The 17,848-nt window shown below is 41.3% G+C and overlaps 1 protein-coding gene across 1 annotated transcript in view; it reads left to right on the top strand.

Moving 5' to 3' along the window:
* Nucleotides 1-4,844: 4,844 nt before the first annotated feature.
* Nucleotides 4,845-17,848, top strand: part of DYRK1A (dual specificity tyrosine phosphorylation regulated kinase 1A) — an 86,727-nt gene continuing 73,723 nt past the window's right edge. Inside the window, exon 1 of the mRNA XM_061359149.1 lies at nt 4,845-5,287. The gene's annotated coding sequence lies outside the window, so the exon portion shown is untranslated. The remainder of the gene's footprint in view (nt 5,288-17,848) is intronic.

Here is a 17,848-nt window from a genome sequence, read left to right on the forward strand (position 1 = left end):
AGTCCCGGTAATCTTCCACAGGAAGTGAGGAAGGTTCTGAAAGTACCTATTGCTTCTAACATTTTGGAACCCAGGTAAGTAAATCTGGCATCATACGCAGACTTGTAGACTATGCCCACAATCATCAGCAAACAAAACAACAAATAAATGAGCAGACCTGGCCACTGTGGATGCAAAAAGTGCCATGTTTAGCACACCAGTAGTCCATCCTTTTACTACCAGAAGAAAAGTTAAAAAAACAGTTAAAACCCAAGCAGACCTAATGAGTGATTCCTTTCTAATCTTTGCTGGGTAGAAGCCTCAAAGGATGAAACTAATACTATGTAATTTTCAGCTTTCCTCTCTAATGTATTGATCTCAGTCTCTGATAAAAGAGAAGTAGGAAAACAGAAGTATTTATTTCTGACTTTACATTTATCTGTATCATTCTTCCCTTAGATGACAAAGTGTGTGCTTTTTCCCCCCTAATACCAATAATAATAATAGCCATCAATCTGGGAAACCTGTAGTTTCTACAGCTTACTTTCTGTGCAGTCCTTCACCTTGAGGAACTCTTGAATTATTTAAGTTCCAATTACAACCATTTCTGCACTGGTCCTAAGTCTACTTTGTTAACAGCACAGATGAAAAAAAGAAGAGGAAAACGGTAGGAATATGTTTCTCGGCACAATCATACTGAAAGAGGAGAGGCAGAAGAGTCAACTGAGGTTGTCTGTAAGGGAAATTTATGTTCAATTAAGATACTGTAATTTAATGTTTTGAATGTTGTGTATCAGGTCAGCTTGTACCTGCTGAACTAGGAAAACTTTTATGCTGATTTTTGTTTCTTTTACATCTGTTCTATTTCTCTAGACTGTTGTGTATTTTTTTTTTCTCTTAGATCTTATTTCTCCATACTGTATCCTTTCCTCCTCATTTTTATGGACTTTTTGTTTGGGTTTTGGGAGGTTTTTCCCTCTCAAGTTTTCTGCTTATTGTTGTTCCATTTGGCCCAACATATTTGGCTTTCTGAGGGGTTAATCTCTCAGGAGAAGAAAAACAAGTATTTCTTAGGATCCTGCCTATTATTAAGTCATAAAGAATGCATGCAAACTCCTATTTTCAAGTGTGATTCTGAAATACTGTCAACCTACTCTAGGTGGTTTCTTGATAGAGTTTAAAAAAAGAAAAAAAGGACTCTCAGGCTTTCCTGGTTTGACAGTTCCTTCCTTAAGGAAAAAAAAATAAAATAAAAGGAAGAGACGATAACATTATGTTGAACAAAGTAGGAGAAATTAACAATTATTTGAATCCCCTTCTTCCAGATCACAAGTTGTTTCTCCTTGCTCCATCTTTAGTCTATTATCTCAGTTACTTCTCTCCAAAGCTAACCTCTTAGAAGGTAATGTCTCTTGCTGCCATATTTATTTTTGGCCTGTTGTATGGAGTTCACTAGCGAAACCAGTTAAAATGTACCTTCATGTTCTGCCCCTTACTCCCACCCACATCTATGCAATACTAACTTCTCGGTTACTCCAGTACAGCCATTTATGGGATGCGTTACACAACAGATCTGACCTGGTTTTAAAATCAAAACAAAACTTCCCTAGATGGAACAAGATTCTGGCTGAGTCCCAGCTTGGAAGACCTTCACTTCCCAAATGCTAGGCCTAAATTTACCTGTATCTGCTGCACAGAAAAAGACTCCTAGCTCCCAGGGCCAGGATCAAGCTCTGTCCTGTTCCCACCCTGTGTGCCAGGTTTCCAGGTTTGGCACGATTCTGGTAGAGTTCCAGCCTGGAAGACACTCAGATCCGCAACTCCAGCCCTAAACATACTGCCACCAGAGGACACAAGTCCACCTCCCAATGCATACTGGTACTTCTGCAAGTCCATGCTGACTCCAGTTCCAGGTTCTGTGGCTGAAGCAGGGCTCTGGCAGAACTGCAGTTCACAATGGCCTTGTTCCTTAATGATTACTAGCTTCGAGACTTCAACTGTGGAGGACCTAAACAGATAATGCTGTAGACCGTCTGCAGTGTGTATACATGCTTTTAATGAAATGGACATTTCAGAGAGTACTGTTGTACAAGAGAAGAATTGTACAGGTTACTCATTATCAAGACAATATTCACAAGAAAAAGATATATGTGGGGTGTCCCTGCCCATGGCAGGGGGGGTTGGAACTTGATGATCTTGAGGTCCTTTCCAACCCTAACTATTCTATGATTCATGCTGGAAAATAAAAAAAAAGGGCATTACCTTTTAAAGGTCATTTTATCTCAGCCCATTTCCACATACCATAAGCTTGGGTATAGGCAGCAAAATAAAGGACCATGGAGCAAGTGCACAAACTCATGAAGACAGTATATTTAAAAATGTTAGTAAAAAAAACCAAAACAAACAAAAAAACCCACACATAAAAAAAAGGGAAAACCAGCTATTCTCAAAAAAACCTCAGCCCCAAACCCCAACGAGTTACATGCTTGAATAGAGTAAAAGGTGTAAGACCTTTCAGTGTTAGTTACCTAGCACTGAACAACAGAGAAATTGTTCCACCACTGTGCATCACTGTTCACTCAGAATGGCAAAGAGATGTTATCAAGGTTTACAAAGTCCTCCTGGGGATCCCCAAGAGCAGAGCTGCCCTTCCTCCTTTACTGATGAACTGGGCTGAGCACATGCAGCCAATGCTGTTCCATATGCTTTCGATTTCCTGTACAGTACACTGTGTGTGCAGGTACTCCAGGCCAGAATATGATATTAGCTTGGGAGCCCCTGGGTAGAACAGGGGATCCTCTGGGCCTTGGCTACGCTGCAGAACATGCACATTGGCTTTCTTCATCCCAGGGCAAGAACCACGTTCCGGTCTGATCTGCAGGCAAAGAGAAGTGTCAAAAGCAGCCCAAAGTGACCTCTCAGTTTTTCTGGGCTGAGGCAAATGAGCAATATCTGCTAAAATCATGGTGTTCCCAGACACCTACCACAGCTTTTAGGTGCAATTTCATGGATGATTTAATCTAAGCTAACACCATGCATTGCTCAGTGGGGGGGTCCCACAATTCCCCTGCCACATGTTCCTGCCGTCTCCTGTGCACCAGTATTTCTCCCAGTCATGCAGAGAAGTTTTTATTTCAGATGAGTGTTTTGGTTAGTTTGACTGTGCTGGCATTCCTGCTGATGTCAAAAAATGGGGGCAAGGGACTGTGGCTGATGGTGGAGGGACTCTGGGCTGTGCTTTTCAGCAGCAGCTGTGTGTGATACTGCACTTGTAAAGCAACACTTCCATTATTTGGGGGACCTATGACTTTGGCTGTTACTGCACCTGTCTCCCTATACTTGGCTGCTTATGTCCACTTTTTATACTGAGGTAAAAAAATACTGAGATAGGAAGAAAAGCAAATGGAACAAGTGTTAGCAGTACGCCCTAATTTCTTCAAGGAAGCTGGCTGTGAACTAAAATGCCTAGATTAAAGCATCACATGTCAGAATTAAAGTATTAGTTAAAGGCCATACTCTACTTTTTGATCTTTGTGGGCATTTCAGAAAACAGAATTTAGAAATCCCTGTCACAGATTTCAGCTAGCTGCACTGATGCTCTGCAATTGCGAGTGGAAAGGTGCCTTCACTCAGCAACTTGAGGCTCCCTTGGCCGAGCACACTTACAGCGCGCCTGCCAGGCGAGGTAACTGCTAGGTGGATTTCTCTCCTCTTTTATAGGGACTATAGAATGGGGACGAGAAGGACCTTTGCGTGCCCAAGAATCCCGGAGACACAGCCTCATCGCTCCTTCCGCGTCCCAAGAACCCCGCAGCCCTCCTGTGGCCTCCCATACGACGGGTGGCGCGGGAACCCGGCCCTGCTCCGCTCGGCCTAGCCCTGCCTGGAGGAGCCTCGCCTCCGGCGGCCGCAGTCCCCCGCTTCCCCCAGGCCGCCGCGCTGCCGGCGCCCCCTGCAGGCAGGGGAAGGGCGGTGAAGGCGCCCACCGTGCGGCAGGGACAAGGGCAGCTGCTCCCCTCCACCTCTTTCCCCCCGCGCCGCTACCGGCTTCCGCCCCGCCCTGGCGCTTCCCCTCCCCCACGGCCCGGCGCGCCGAGGCCATCCCGGCCTGCAGCGGTGCGGCCGCACGGATACCGTCACACGCCCGAGGGCGGAGGGGGATGAACAGCGGTTGCCTAGGCGACCAGGGCCCGCCCTTCACCCGTCGCTCTCTTCCCCGCCTGCCCCACGTCAGCACCGGTTCCCGCCCGGCCGGGGTGGGGCAGCCGGGCCCCGTGATTGACGGTTGCCATAGAAACGGGCTCGCCCCGCCGCCATTTTGTCAGTTACCTTTTTTTTTTAATTATTTAAAAAAAACCCTCTTCCCGCCCGAACCCCGGGTTTATTTTATTTCTTTTTTTTTTCTTTTTCCCCTCCTTCCCTTCTCCTCCCCACCACCACCCCGACAGGCGTTATCGCACGAGAAAACAAACAAAGCACCCCAAGAAAACAACCGTCCCCTGAGGGTCCGGCGGGGACGCGCGAGAAGTTCGTCCCGAGCGGACGGGCGCGGACCGGCTAGAAGCAGCGGATCCTTAACGGCAGCAGCGCGACGGCCTGGCAAAGCCGGTTCGTGAGGGAAGGAGGGAGGGGGAGAAGGAGGAGGAGGAGCGGGCGGGGAGGGAGGAGGTAGAGGCTGGCAGGCGGGGGAGGGAGGGAAGGAGGGAGGGAGGGAGCGAGGAGTTCCCGGGGGCTCGGTACGGCGCTGCGCTTCCCCCCCCACCCCCTCCTTCTCCTCCTCCTCCCCCCGCTCGCTCGCCCGCCCGCCGCTGTCCCCGCGCTGCCTGGCCGGGCTCAGGCCGCCGCCGCCGCCGCAGCCACCGCCGCCACCTCCGTCGCCGCCGAGCCGAGGTGAGGCCGGGCCCTGCCGTTGCCGCCGCCGCCGGGCGCTGCGCAGGTTTGGAACGCGCGCCATTTTGTGAGCGATAGAAAATCCAGCCCGGCCAGGAAGCGCCGCGGATCCGCCCGCCGTGCCGGGCCCCCCCTCCTCTTCGCCGCCTAGAGAGGGACGCGCGCAGTGGACAGACCCCACGGCCGGTGCCCCCGCGCCCCGAGCGGCACCGCCACCGCCGCCAGCCGTGCGGGCCCGAGCGCGGCGGGGCGGCCGGACTGCGGAGCGCACAAGAGGGAGGCGCTGCCGCGCCGGGGCCCCTGGCCGAGGCTGGGAGAAGCGCTCTCTCCTCGCCCTACCCGCGCCCGCCGCCCGAGGGAAGAGGCCTCGACTGGGAGAAGCCGGGCCGGGGCGCTGGGCCCGCAGCCCCCCACACGGGTAAGTAAAAAGCCTTAGCCGGTGGCGGGGAGCTGCGCAGCGGGACGAGCTGGTGCCACCTCCCGGCCCGGCGCGGTCGAAGGGGGCGCAGCGCAGGGGGCAGCTGCGCTGCCATCTTAGAGAGAGGAGATTGGAGAATGCCGGGGCCCGCCGAACGCCGGGCTGGCGCTGGCAGGGCCGGGACCCGCACCGGGCTTCGGGACTAGCCTTCTCCCCGCCCTCCTTCCCGCCGCCCCCTTCTGGGGCAGGCCGGGCATGGCCGGGAGGCAGCGGCGGCGGGGGGCAGCAGCGGTGGCCGCCGGGGCCTCTGCGGCCCTGTTCCCCTCGGCGTCCTGGAGAGGCTGTCGCTGCCGGGTTGGGAAGCGGAGCGGCGAGGTGGGCCGCGGAACCGGCAATGGAGGAAGAGACCTCGCCTGGATCCTCTCGCTCTTATGCGCAACGCCCTGCGGTGGGCGGGTGCGAGGTCTCTCCCCGGTCTGGGAGCGGGAGGCGAGGAGGGCGTCAGGAGTTGAACCATCAGCTGAGCAGGCACCTGTTGTGGTGGAGGCTTTGGGTGCCCCTTTTTGCACCCGTGTGAGGGATTGAGTGATAGGTGGGGAAGTTGGAGACCGATGTAGAAGGAGTACCTGTGTGAGATGACTGTCATTCTGGCGGGGGGATGGGGAAGAGGAGAAAGAAGCACTTGGGAAATAGGTGCAGGGACACAGAGGCACTTCTGTATTTTAATAGCACGCTGCAGTGTTTTAGGAATTCAGCGTTGTGTTGCTGAAGAAATTGGAGACCTCATCCAATACAGAGGGTGCTCCTTCTCTGGAGTGGCATTTCCCTTCCCTCCCCCCCCCCCCCCCCCAATCAGAAAACTCAGTTAAGTGTACTGTAATTTGAAATTTCGAAATCTGTGCAGTTCTGAATGTCAGTCAGCTTTGAAGTTTTTTGGTTTAGTCTGTCCAAAGCCATGTAGGGGTTCTTTGATCATGTATCTAGATTGCTGCTGTTACTTAGTTCTCCTATTACTCCACAGTCATCTGGGGAAATAAACATTCATTGTTCTTTAAGATTAACAAAGACAGAATATCTGACTACAAAATAAATCAACAAGCGTGTTTTTGACAACCTACTGTTTTAATCTGAATGAGAGTGTGCTGTAAACTTTTGCCAGTAGGTATGTATAGTCACACTTGCATGGATATAGTATTATAGTGGGATCCAGATAAGTACAACTTAACAATTTGTTTTATTATCATGTTGGTATTTCATTCTTTCCTTAAGAAAAGGTGTGTGAAGCTGAAGAATATGTCAGTGATACCTGGTGATAAATAAGCAAACATTTTGTTCATCACAGTATTCAGTTACCTGCCTGTAACCAAGCAGAATTTAACTTACCTCTTTGGAATAGTCTGTAGCCCTAAAAAGTTTTGGTAAACTTGTTTGTCTTTTTGTCCACGTCACCCTTCCCCCAACCTCAGTAGGTTGGATAATTTTGGAAAATTAATTATACTTTGTAGAATTAGAATACTAACACTGCAAATAACTCCCGAGTATGAGCTAGTATTTGCTAGCTATTATCTATATATATTTGGTGAACTTGAGGGGTGTGTATATATAGACTACTTTCATAAACTACACTTAATGGTTTTGCCTTATATTAATTATTTAGAATTAGAGTGTTCTTATTTGGAGTCCGAAGTAGAATATGTGTGAAGTGTTAAATTTTCATTTTCTGCCATGAATTAAAAATTCTGTCAAAGTTTATGAAGCTCATTGAGTTTAATTCGTGGTTTTTTAATATTCTTTGAGTAAAGCAAGTATATCTTGTTCAAAGTTGGATAGAGAGTATGGTCTTCTTAAGAAGAGAGAGCAGTTTCTTCTATAAAATGTTTTGTGTATTTGTTTACATATGACAATAGTTTAATATTGTTACCAGGCAGATAGGTAAGAAAGACAATTTGTTACATGAGCAGCAGCGTTATAGTTCCTGAATCAATACTTGGGTGAATTTAGAACTTGTCATTGCAGTCCCCTCCCCCCTGTTGGACAGTGATGGAGAAGCTGCAACAAGGATAATTTTACCTAATAGCAGCCAAGAGTTCTCTGTTTCAGTGTCAGTTTATGGTAGTATTTTCTTACTTGTGTAAAATAATGAGCTAGTCATTGGGAATTTATCAATTTTTAAAGTAGGTGGGTTTTGCATTGACTGGGAATTAACATGTGATGTCTATAAATGACTTCTAACAAGCTGGTTGATAGTTTAAACAAAGCAGCAAAATGTGACTGGTACTAGTAAAGTACTAGCTCCCATGCTTTGTTTAAGCTTTTAAAGTTACATTTAATTAGGACATGTGCAAACACATATACCATATTTAAAAATCTTCTGATAGGGCCTTGCAAAGAAACGTGTCTGGGTTAACTGTGTTATTAGTCTTTGCCTGAATGGGCTTACTGTGATGCTTTTGTCATTTCAGTTCAAATCAGTTGGTAAACATTTTAACATAGAGTGAGAAAGTCCCTTTTAGTTTATGCTAATGTTTTTGAAACCTTACCACATGGTCATATGGTAGTATGCAAGAAGTGTAGTTAAACACATGAAAAAATTTACCTTTATTTACTGTGATAGCATTTTACAGGTTAATCTGAACTGAAATGGGTGGTAAAGACTAGTACATACTCTTACCAAAGAAGCAGTTTTGTTGCTATAATTAGATTATCTTTTCAGCATTCTTCTAAAAAACTGTATTTTAGGTGTTTTTTGACTATGGGGCTGTAGGTTGTAAGTTGCTGTTACATCTTATATTTTGAGTAAGAATTAAAGACCTGCTATATGTTTAGTTTTTCTATGGTAATTTTTAATTTTTTTTTTTGAGAGCTGTTCTCCAAAATTAAGTAAAAAATTTTCTGGAACCTTTGTTTTATGGGAGCATGGGAGACTTGTATAACTTCTGAAATCCTTTTGTAAATAGATCTGTTGTTTTAGAATAGGATTATTTACAGAGAACTGCTGCTTTTGTCTTTATAACTGAGTACAATAGATTATTTGTTAAGTTTACAGTTTCATCTTTTTTTTTTTTTTTGTTAAGAGCTTGGTAAGAAACTTTTTTTTTTTTTTAATTTATGTAATAACTTTCTTACTCATCAGACTTTAAGAAGCCTAAAAGCCTTCATATGTTTATGCAGTGAGACTTCTTTTTTTCTCTAAGACTATTTGAAATAATACCAAAAACTCTTTCTGGGCAAACATGGCTTTCTTCTAAGCTTATGAGTGGAGAAAAAAAATAAGACATTCTGAGAAGGGGAATACTCTCTGTTTCCTTCCCATTTTCTTTTTTCTTCCTTACCTCCATGGGTCCTTCAAGAGGAGAGTTATGGGAACTGTAGTCTATTGATGGTTTACCGAGCACTGGAGAAACTTTCAATAATTAGAAACAATTGTTGTTTCTAGGAAGACAAATTCTGTATGTACAGTTACCTAATACTTTGTCTTCGATATGACACAATATACCAATAGAATTGCAATGGCCTAAACATTAGGAGTGTGACAGTTAATGTAACAGTTTGTAATAAATATTCTTTGGTTATCTTTTTTTCCTTATGGGGAAGGAAAGTAAAATTCTTCATTTGATTCTCTTTTATCCAGATGTAACTGGAAAAAGCAACTGCTTTTACTAGTACAAATGTATTTTATTATTTTAGAATAGGTCTCTAGTTCATACTTACCACAGCTTTATTTGGAGTTTAGCTCTGCTTCCACTAATACTCGGTGTCCAGTACCTGTGGGTGCTTGATTATGGCTTACTTGCCTAGGAGCACGGATCTAAAAAGGAGCTCTTTAGCTAGAAAGCAGAGTGGTGAGACAAGCTAAGTCCCATTGTCTTCATAAGGTTTCCTTTCACCTCCCTTGCTCCTCCCCCCTTTCCCTCCACAGTCTCTAAAGGATAGGTGAGTTTTTCTGCAGTTGAAAAGGTTGGAGATGGAGTGGCTCAGTATGAAAGGTACTGATATAATCATATGCTGATTCATTCCGAAATGTCCTGTCATATGATTTACAAGGAGAATACCCATTGAAGAGCTAGGGAAACGGTGGAAGATTGTTCCCAGTCAGCTCTGCTTATGTCCATACAGTGCAAATACTGTGGAGCCTCTGAAGCCTAGATAGTTAGCTATTTCAGTTACCCTGTATGAAGACATAATCAGTTTAATTTCAGCTCTGAATATATCATTTCTTAAAAGCAGTGAAAATGTTTCTGTAATTAAAATAACATAAGCTAGCACTTATTTGTAAACATGCTCCTTGCAGAGTTTCCAGGGTCTGGGTAGCACTAAAAACCAGAAAGTGAAACTGAGTAAATGAAAGTGAAATTAAGTCCATTAAGTGTCAGTTTTGTTCCAGCTGTGAGAAACCAAGCTTTCAATTTCTGTATTATATAACATTCCAAAACCTTAATTTTTTTTTCTTTTTCACCAGAGGCAAATAAAAATAGGCTCTGTTTTGAGTCACTTAAAGGAATAGTTAATAATATATTCATACATGTGTTGAAAGGTTTCCTCTTTTTAATATCTATTTGGATGAAGAAATAGGAGAGGAGTGGAAATGTACAAATTTCCATTAATTTCTAATGGCAGAGTTACTCTTTCCAAAATGTAATAGAAAAAAAATTGACTGAATTTTGAGTTCCTGAAAATAATCAAACCAGTAAAATGGCTAGTATCACAACCATAGTTAAAGGCATTTTAATGATTAAATCAAACTTGTTAGTGGAATTTTAAATCCTTGTGTCCCCAAAGCCTTCTGTTCGCTGGATTTTGGCTTCCTGACTTCAAACACTGGTAGTTGACTTTTTTGTTCCCTGAAAATCCCGTTTGCCTGTGTGTTCAAGTCTTAATTTGTGTTCTTGCAAACTATGTAAATTACTAATAATTTCTCATTTACTTTGCCAGTGGACCTGTCACTGAGGAGCAAATTGGAGCATAGCTTATCCACTTCCTCTGTAGGGAAATAGTTCTGTGTCCATACTGTCAGTTTACTGTTCTACTGAAGGAAGGGGTGTAAAAAGAGGAATAAAAATACTGTCTGGTAGGGAAGCTAATGTGTACTTACTTAGTTCTACATTTTCCTGAAAAAATAATTTCCTTACACTCATCTCTGTTTGATCTGTCCAGTTGTAAGTAACTACAGATTTTTTCTTACTTAACACCATATGTTCTTGGGTTTTAAATACAGTTTTAACAGGACTTAAACCATGAAATACATATGGGGTATGTGTGTGGTAACAAACAAATCAGTTTCTAATACAGTCTTGCAAAAGCTTATTGATACTGGAAGGTCAGTAACTTTCCTGGATCGTGTCTAGTTCTGGCTTCTTTGTTGTTGCTCTTTCTAACTTAGGGATAAATAGGTACTGATTTAATGGGTTGGCAAGAACTCCAAGTTAATGTTTGAAATACCTTGATGTCTTTGTTAATAAGAAGAGGTTGTTGTGTGAACATCCTGATAGTTTCCCTTTGCTTCCCAGTAGAAGTTAGCTCATAAATACTACAAATACTCAGTTGTAGTTGTGGAATAATGCAGGTTAATGTACATTTTCACCATGATCAGATGTTCACAAGCTTAGAGTTCTGTGTTCCTGTATTTAGTGTGGCTTTCCTGTCAGTGTCATAGTGTGCCTGCAGAAGTGTAGATTTATGGCAGGCCCTTATAGAGGAAAATGAGCATTACTGCAAATGCTGAACATGTATGTGATTGTACATACCTGTCTGTGTCTTCCCACTGAGAGCAGATGTTTGCTGAAGTGAACTTCTGTATATGTTAAGGCTACAAACTGACATTATCCTTTTCCCCCAGATCAGAAGTACTAGTAGGAACAGTTGTGGGGAACGGTCAGTTAACTACAGCTTCATTTTGAATGACCCTTTTATCTTAAACTTTTTGTGACAGTTTTATTGTTTTTTAATACACATGGCATTTTACAAGCTTAGTTCCTAAGTGAATTAACGTTTTCTGTGAACTGTGTCTACTAGAGACAGCATCATAAATGATTAATTTATATTGAAAGCTGAGAGGAAAGAGTATATATGATATTGAGTTATAAACTATAGTTAAAGTTTTTATTATAAGGGTATAGCTAAAAATTGCTTGGTTTTGCATTGTTGTACTACTTAGAGGAGTACATCCTTACCCAGGACCTGATACCCATTTTGATTTGTACTGTACAACATGAAGGAAGTATTATTTCTTTCTCCATTTAATCAGTATTTCATGACTTTGAGGTGCATACCCATTCAGTCCCAATGTTCTCTTATGTAGCGTTTTTGTTCTGGCATTGTGTAAATGTGTATGTGTTCGTGGTTTGTTTTTCCTTTTGATAAATAAAAAGGCTTGTGAGTCTATGGAAGTCTGTTGTACAAAATCTTAATGATAGAAGGTTTAAGAACTAATAATACATAGGCATGAATGGAAGTCATTAATGACATCTGATGTGATCCTTAGAAGAGGGTTATCTCCTGTCTTTGTAGGATTTGTGTGGGGATGTTTTCACCTATTTTACAAAGTGCGCGATCATGATTTGCACTTCACAGTGTCCATACGAGTCTACTTTCAGGCTTTTTACCCATCGAAACATTCATTTACGTATCTCTATGGAGTTAAATTAACTTAGAGTCATGTTCACAGCATGGGCCTTTTAAAACTTTATGAGCTTAGTTTTGAAACCTTGAGAAATCCAGCTGCACATGTGGCAACAGATTGTTGGAGTACAAGTACTTGGCTGCCTTACCTTAGTGGTTAATGATAACACTGACAACTTTTGTTGTCATTCTTAAGTCAAGATTGGCTTTGCTTCAGGTGATGTGGACTAAAAACCTATGTAATAGTTTTCTCATGTAAGAAACCATTAGAATTTGAGACAATTTTTAAATGTGCATTTCAAGGTAATACCTAGTGCCTCTGAATTTGCATACTGCTAGGCAATTGCAGTAAACCAAAATACAATTTTTTGCTAAAATATTTCTGTTTAACTTGTTGCAAAAGTTAATAAAGCAAGAAAAACATGTTGGCCAAGTTACGTGTCTTATCTTAGGGTTCTCTGTTTTAAAATACAGATTAACTTCCCATTTTTTTTCTCATAATGTGAAGAAATAATTGTATACATGCATAAAGTAGGTATATCATTATGGTTTTCTGCTATAGGTGTTCTTAACCAGCATCCAGATATTTCAGGAAAGGAGAAAACAGGTTCGCTTTATAGTACCCAAAGTTCAAGTGTCATGCTTTGAAATCATTCTCTTCTGCACAATTTATAAAAATGTTCCTCAAAGTGACCAAAGATGTTTTAAAATATGTTTGTTTGCTTTTAGCTACTGTTTGTAATGGAAGTGAAATATAAAAGTTTGTAATGGAAGTGAAATATAAAAGTAAAATGCATGTATTGATACACAGGAACATCGAGTTCAGTGTTTTGTATGTGAAGGAAAGGAATGTACCTGTGTGACAAACTTGACATTTTGAAGAGATCTTCTGAAGCTCTGCCAGTATATGCATGTGGTGCTTTGCATTTGGAAATGTTAGAGATAATCAGTGACCTAGGATCAGTCTGTATCCATGATTTGTGTGTGTATAGGCTATCAGTGTTTGTAGGGTGTGGGGCTTTTATTTAATAACCAACCTCAAAAAAAATTATCTCAGTAAGCTTTTAGAAAGCTTACTAAAAGAAAACCTCAGGATGAAGGAAACACCAAATTGGAGTAGTTCATGTCATTAGATGTTTTCCTAGTACTGGAAAGTTCATGAGTTCATGGTAGGTTTACATTCTGAAACAGAAGGGTTTTTTTTTGTTGTTTTTTCTCTTATCCCATTCTGTCCAATGTAATAATTTATAGATCTTAAAAACTGTTGTGGGATGTTTTATTTTTTGTTTGCATCAGGGACATGTCCTGAGTGAGATCAGTAAATAATTCTTTTGTGCGCGAAAAAGATTTACTTGGCCTTAGTTTATGTTTGATGCCCTTTAGTGTGTATTTCCAAGGTCTGTAATGAGAGAGAAGGGACTTCATTGACCTTCCCAATGTCATTCATAATTTTCTATATCTTTTTCACAATTTTCTTTTTTTTTTCCCTTTTTTTTTTTTTTTTGTCAAAGTATCATTTAGGTCTACATAGTGCTTACACAGATAAACAACTGTTTTGCCATACTGTTAGCCTCAGGTTCTTTTTTAAGATTTAAGTCTTATAGTTCCTACCTAAGTTTATTGAAATGTGAGAATATGTAATTATTTCTATCCCAAATTTTCAATATGAGATGAAGAATTTAATTTTTAGAGTTCCATGTCTGAAAATTTTTCCTTTGGTATTTTCTGATACAGGATTCTTTATATGCTTTCATTCTCTTGACTACTGGTACTTTGTTTACAAAAAAAATGTTAATTTGGATCTTTGTATGTAAAGCAAAGTTTTGTTTGCATCAAACAAAATAATTTGAGATCTGTGGTTTGAGGTGAGGCTGGAGCTCAGGGTATGTTTTTAGCAAGCGTACAGTGGTCCCAAAATACAGTGTCTAGGGTGTGTGTTAGTCATCATGTATATTCTAAAACTAGTGAGCTTGAAATTTGACAATGCCATCTTATTTACATATTTGAGGAAACAGGTATGCTTTATATTCCATGTATTTAAGCATGGTCATTCCTCTTACATTTTAATCTTGAGAGCCTTTGTAGGGTTGTATTTGACCTTATTAGTTATTTCCAAAAAATTCCCTAACTTAGTTAAGCACTCAAATACTGACAAAACCAGGAAAACTCTCTTGCTTTTGGTGGTCTGATGTACCTAAAAAAAATTGATTATATTTACAAGTTGTTAATAATTGCACACTGTCCAGACCTTGCACTTAGTCTCAGGTTTGTAACTTTCTCATAGGCTTGTGTGCAGAGGTCTAACATTTTAGTATCTGAATCTAACAACTGCTAAGAGATTCTTTGATTCTTTTAGCATCATGTGAAAATATTTTTCAATTATTAAGATCTAATGTACAGAAAAAAACCTCCACCAAATATGTTGGCAGCCTAAGCTAAGGCACTGAGTTTCTGGGGTTTGGGGTGAGGAGAGGAGTTCTGGTCATTTTAGGTATTTTGTATAGTGCTTAATGTCATGTTGCTTTCCATACATGCAGCAGTTTTTGCTTTGCTGACAGGAGACAAATACATGTTACTAAACTGCTTTTTAAAGGGGACTGAAAGTAAAAAATGCGAAGTGACTTGCCCAAAGTTACACAATGATGCAATGGACAGAGCTGAGGTTAAGGGTTTAGGTGTCTTACATCTTAATAGCAGTATACTGTGTATTTCTAGTTGCATTTGACTTGAGTTTATATTCTGAGTGCTTTGTAACACAGAGAAGCAGTCTCTTCAGGTTGGAGAGTGACTCAGCATATCCAGATAGAGTTCTGTTCAAGGAACTTAAGTTTTTTTTTTTTTTGAAATTTGGGGCATTTAGAGTTCAAACTCATTTTTCCAAAAGGGGATTTGCTTGTCTAAAAAAAACCATAAAGAACTTTTTTTTTTTTTTTGCTTGCAGTCTCTTTTCCCATTTGATACACATACTTCAATTTTGAAAATAACTAATGGAGTATTTCAGTAATTAGTATCATTTATGGTATAGCTGGTATTAACTGTATTGCTTTGTTTTCCATGTCCTGTCCTGATAGACATGATAAGCATCTGTTCAGTGAATAAAATAACATTTGACTGTGCAAGTAAAGATTATGTTGCAAAACATACAAAAATTCATCAGGCCTGCCATAACATTTCTTAACACAGTCTCTGATTCTGTGACATCTATAAAACTTTTTCACAGAGAAGGAGAAAAAGGCATATATGGTGTTTGCCTGGCTTGTATGATTGAAACGTCTCCATCTTACTAGTATAGAAGGTCCCACCTCTTCTACCTGATCTTTTAGGACTGAGTTCTCAGTCTTGTGGCTCAACCACTTGAGAGTGAATAGTTCCAGGAGCAGTGGGTTAACTTTGTAAGTGTATACCAAGTGTGTAAACCACACTTTTGCATGCTTGGATATGCTTGGCTTTCATGAAGGAAATGTCTGAAATACTGTCTTCCACAGTAATAATTTCTGTTCTAGTTTCAGCTGACCAAATTTGTTACTGAGTCTTGAGACATTGCTTGGTGGTAGTGGCAGTGAAGGGATACAAACTAACAGAAGCTGATGAGTAAAGATTGAAACTATTGGTCTTCTGCTGCCACTATACCTTCTTGGGGAAAATTTGAGAAGACTTCATTATCTTTATGATAAGTCTTCATTATCATCATCTTCTTTGAGAAGACTTCATTATCTCTTTTTCACTAAGAGGTAATTCCATCTTCTAATATGGAGATAAGACCATAGGCTTATACAGAATTTCAGTGCTGAGAATGCTGAAGGGCAGCACAGCAAAGAACAGCATACACAGAGAAAAACATAAGCAACATTGATTTTCTACCCCCTTTGCCTTCTACTCTAAACCATTTTCTCCTTCCACCCAGCGAAGTCTGTATGTTTCTCTGAGTGTAGCGAAAATTAACTTGCTCTCCCCAAAACTGTACCTATGCCAAATTTGAAATAATTGATTTAAAAAAGAAGCAAAAAGATGAAAAGAAACAACTCTTTTTTACCTCATCTGTGAGGGGTGTGTGATATGCACAAGATTTAATCTGTTGATGTTGTATGTGTTTGGTTTACAGTTTAAGTATTAGCAAACTAACGTGAAGTTAATACTGCAAGATGTAGAGCCACTGAAGCACTTTGAGGGAAACTGTTGAAAGAGTCGTTCTAAGGCAAAGTGTGCAACAATATGTTCCTTGAAGGCAGTCACCACTTAAGCAGCTCTCCTCTCCAGATTCTGGCTACTTGTTCCCACCTGCTTTGTGTTGGCACAGCTGTTTGTAAGACCAACCAGTGAATCAGACTTGGAAACTGAGTTGGCTGAAATATATAATTTTATATATATAACATTTGGATGTGTGTGTGGGTGGAGAATCAGGTTACTTTTCAGTCAGATCGGTTCCCAGACCTGGTACACTGTGCTGCTGCTCAGACATTTGACAAGATAATGGAATGAGTTGTGTGGGTGGACAGGAACAGGGTTCCTCCTAGAAGAGGCAGGGGTTGGTTAACTGGCTCTGATAGCACTGTTACTTAATGGAGAATATCACTTTGAGGAATTTTTGCCACCCCTCCTGTAGTAATTCACTCACCAATCTGTCTGTCCCTGCCCCCTCCCTGCTCTGCCGCTCTGACTTTTGCTTGCTATCTCAAACTTCCATGCACATTCCTTCTCTAATATTCCCACTCTGATGCTGTCCTGCTTACATACACTCAAGATGTGCTACCACAGTCTTGCTTGATGAGTTCTCTCTTCCAACTTTCCTGCTTGCTTTCTAACTGTCGTGCTTTGTAATTCTCCTGCTTACTCCTTATGCACGTGTTTTCTTGCATTCTTTTCACTTGTGCTCTTCTTTTAGTTCTTCCTTGCTTTCACTTGGCTCTTTTTTAAAATTTTTGAACTTCTGTTCATGCCCTTTTCTCTCTCATCCTTTTGAAAATGTTCTGTTGGTTCATTCTTGGTTAGTAAATAAGAGTATTAGTCATAAATACTGTATCTCTTCAGTGGCTTACGGCTTCTCTTGTTTTGTTTTGTTTTAATTGGTTTTGTTTTTGAAGTCCCATCCATCTTCTCTTCTGCTTTGAGTCTTGCTGCAGTCTGCTCTGCAGTTAACTTTGTTCATAATGCTTGGTTTTTTTCATGGCTAAAGACCTTTGTCTTGTGACAAACAACACAGCATTACTCAGTTTCTAGGAGTAGTTGAGGTTCCTTAGTCAAATAGTGGTGCAACTACTTTGATGTTTAGTGACAGTTTTTCCCCCGTCCCATGCCCTTCTTAGCAATCCATTGTATTTTTCATAAAGTCTTGTTTCTCTTTTTCCCTAACTTGCTTTGAGTTGACTATCTGGCATTTCAGAACTTCCCACTTTGGCTGTCTTTGTTGCCCTTCAGGATGTCATCCATCTCCTTGACCCCTTCATGAAAGGGAGGAAGACTGCTCAGTATTTTCAAGCACTGTCTGTGGCAGATATAATCTGTATAGGTTAGCATGTCTCTTGCTCTTTGCTAAACACAAAATCAACCATGAAGTATGCCTTTATGCTTTCTAGTAATTCCTGTAGATCAAGTATGAAGCTAACTTGAAATATTTTGAATAAAAATCTCTCTGAGCAAAAAAGGAGATCAAGCCTGGCTGCAAATCTGTGTGAGGATCCATGTTTCCTCAGATAGATTCAGTGTAGCACTACTGAACTCCATAGAGATCTCTTTCTCTTAAGCTCTGAAGCTATTAAATCTCCTTTATGTTCAGTTCAAGTGAAGTCTCAAATTAGCAGTGTGGAGTTCTGGCTTATTTCCAAAGGTGGTGTTTTATTGTTTATCAAAAAAAGGGGGGGGGGGGTTAGGGGGAAGAGGGCAGTTCCAGTTTTGAAGGCATTAAATGTGGCTTTAACTTAAGTTGGAAAAGAATATGTCAGTGTA

Source organism: Neopsephotus bourkii, unplaced genomic scaffold (genome assembly GCF_033783945.1).
Source record: "Neopsephotus bourkii isolate Nb327-2 ecotype Australia unplaced genomic scaffold, CSIRO-AGI_Nbou_v1 NB_962, whole genome shotgun sequence".
Classification (NCBI taxonomy): Eukaryota; Metazoa; Chordata; class Aves; order Psittaciformes; family Psittacidae; genus Neopsephotus; species Neopsephotus bourkii.